Source organism: Rhipicephalus microplus, unplaced genomic scaffold (genome assembly GCF_043290135.1).
Source record: "Rhipicephalus microplus isolate Deutch F79 unplaced genomic scaffold, USDA_Rmic scaffold_13, whole genome shotgun sequence".
NCBI classification, from domain to species: domain Eukaryota; kingdom Metazoa; phylum Arthropoda; class Arachnida; order Ixodida; family Ixodidae; genus Rhipicephalus; species Rhipicephalus microplus.
The window spans coordinates 3,074,125-3,076,922 of record NW_027464586.1 but is presented as its reverse complement, the minus strand read 5'-3'; the positions used below and the strand labels follow the sequence as shown (position 1 = coordinate 3,076,922).

At 46.1% G+C, this 2,798-nt stretch overlaps 1 long non-coding RNA gene across 1 annotated transcript; it reads right to left on the bottom strand.

The window, feature by feature from the left end:
- Positions 1–248: 248 nt before the first annotated feature.
- Positions 249–1,626, bottom strand: LOC119169193 (uncharacterized). The gene is made up of 2 exons (XR_005109550.2): positions 1,468–1,626; positions 249–374 (listed from the first exon to the last, which is right to left on the bottom strand). It is a non-coding gene; the product is annotated as an uncharacterized LOC119169193 (long non-coding RNA).
- Between the last annotated feature and the right edge of the window lie 1,172 nt (positions 1,627–2,798).

Sequence of the window (2,798 nt, the reverse complement as noted above, 5' to 3'; positions counted from 1 at the left end):
ATTGGCTAGCGCAATCGGCTGTTTATTTATTTATTTATTTATTAAAGGTACTTTCAAGGCCCGAAGGCACTACAGAAAGGAGTGGTTTGAACAATCGTAAGTGCAGTTAAAAGTTAAAAAAAAGAAAAAAAAAAAACAGAAAACAGGAAAAAAAAGAAAAATTCTACAGGGCATCATGTATGGCGAGCTTGAAGTCTTTTTGGTCCGTTATACAGGCGATGGAGGCGGGAAGGTGGTTCCAGGCGGCGCTTGTCCTTGGCACGAATGAATCATTATATAGTCTGGTGCGACAGGATGGTAGGCCCACCTTAAAGCGATGATCCATCCTTGGTGATATGAAGCGAGGTGGATGAAACAGGGCGTCCTTCAAATGGCTGTTATAATGATAGATTTTGTGAAAAAGGTTAAGGCGAGACAATGTGCGGCGCAATGAAAGATCAGGCAAGTTTAGGGTGCTCTTCATGGATGTGACACTGGAATGACGTGAATAATTCGATAAAATGAAACGTGCTGCGCGATTCTGAGTGGTTTCGAGAGATTGAATGAGAATGGCATGAGTTGGGTCCCATATGGCGCATGCGTACTCTAATTTTGGTCTGACCAATGTTTTATACAGTGTTAACTTGAGTGACGATGGCGCAGAGGAAAAGTTACGGCGCAGATAACCAAGCATGCGGTTAGCGTTGTTAATCACATATTCTGTGTGTTTATTCCAGGAAAGATTAGAAGATATGTGAACACCAAGGTATTTGTAATTGTCAACAGATGGTAATGGAATGTTATTGAGGGAATAAGTACGCGGACAGTGGGTGGTAGTGCGACGTGAAACTTGCATGCTCTTGCATTTAGATATGTTAAGTGTCATGAACCATGTGTTACACCATGCGAATATGCTATCTAGGTCGCGTTGAAGGTTAAGGTGATCGACATGACTGGTTATTTTCTGGTAGAGGACGCAGTCGTCTGCAAAGAGTCGGACAGTAGAAGAAGAAACACAAGAAGGAAGATCATTAATGTAAATTAAGAAAAGGAGTGGCCCTAAAACGGACCCTTGCGGTACACCAGATGATACTGCGGAATTAGGTGAACAAAAATTATTAGCTGTCACGTACTGGCTGCGGTTAGAGAGGAATTCTTTAATCCATGTAAGTACATTGGGGTCGATGTTAAGCTGAGTAAGTTTGAAAATGATTAGTGCGTGTGAAACGGAGTCAAATGCTTTAGCGAAATCTAAGTATATGCAGTCAGTATCAAATTCAAGATCTGCGTTAATAAACAAGTCGTTAGTAAAACACAGCAACTGTGTTTCGCATGAAACTGTCTTACGGAAGCCATGCTGATAAATGCTAAAGAAGGAATTAGATTCAAGGAATTCAATGAGGTGCGAGTATATGACATGCTCTAAGATTTTCACTGGAATGGATGTTAACGATATGGGACGGTAGTTATTGGGGGAATGTACATCACCAGATTTATGCACAGGGACCACCTTCCCAGTCTTCCAGTCAGATGGCAGTGTGGACGTCTGTAATGACTGTTCAAAAAGTTTTGACAATATTAAAGAAGAATAGACTTGAGTACACTTCAACATTTTTGACGAAATGCAATCTGGACCAGCTGATGATGACACTGTAACCGAAACGTCGGAGGTTCGAGCCCACCCGGTGGTGGTGCGGCGCTTTTTTTGGGCTGACAGCTTTGAAGATATGTTCTGATGGTGGTGAGAGTGGAGCAAGACTGTCTCCGTGGCGCAATACGCTAGCGCGATCGGCTGTTAACCGAAAGGTTGGAGGTTTGAGCCCACGCGGTGGTGGTGTGGCGCTTTTTTTTCTTTGGGGTGATAGCTCTGGAGATATGTTCTGATGGTGGTAAGAGTGGAGCAGGACTGTCGCGTGGCGCAATTGGCTAGCGCGATTGGCTGTTAACCGAAAAGTTGGAGGTTCGAGCCCACCCAGTGGTGGTGCGGCGCTTTTTTTCTTTGGGCTGATGGCTTTGAAGATATGTTCTGATGGTGGTGAGAGTGGAGCAGAACTGTCTCCGTGGCGCAATTGGCTAGCGCGATCGGCTGTTAACCGAAAGGTTGGAGTTTCGAGCCCACTTGGTGGTGGTGCCGCGCTTTTTTTCCTTTGGGCTGATAGCTTTGAAGATATGTTCTGATGGTGGTGAGAGTGGAGCAGGAAATGTCTCCGTGGCGCAATTGGCTAGCGCGATCGGCTGTTACCTGAAAGGTTGGAGGTTCGAGCCCTCCCGGGAGTGGTGTGTTGCTTTTTTCTTTGCGGTAATAGCTTTGAAGATATGTTCTGATGGTGGTGAGAGTGGAGCAGGACTATCTTCGTGGCGCAATTGGCTAGCGCTAAAGGCTGTTAACCGAAAGGTTGGAGGTTCGAGCCCACCCGGTTGTGGTGCGGCGCTTTTTTTTTCTTTGGGGTGATAGCTCTGAAGAAATGTTCTGACGGTGGTGAGAGTGGAGCACGACTGTCTCCGTGGGGCAATTGGCTAGCGCGATCGACTGTTAACCGAAAGGTTGGAGGTTCGAGCCCACCCGGTGGTGGTGCGGCGCTTTTTTTTCTTTGGGCTGATAGCTCTGAAGAAATGTTCTGACGGTGGTGAGAGTAGAGCAGGACTGTCCCCGTGGCGCAATTTGCTGAACAGTTGGAGGTTCGAGCTCTCCCGGGAGTATTGTGTTGCTTTTTTCTTTGCGCTGATAGCTTTGAAGATAAGTTCTGATGGTGATGAGAGTAGAGCACGACTGTCTCCGTGGCACAATTGGCTAGCGCGATCGGGTGTTAACCGAAAGG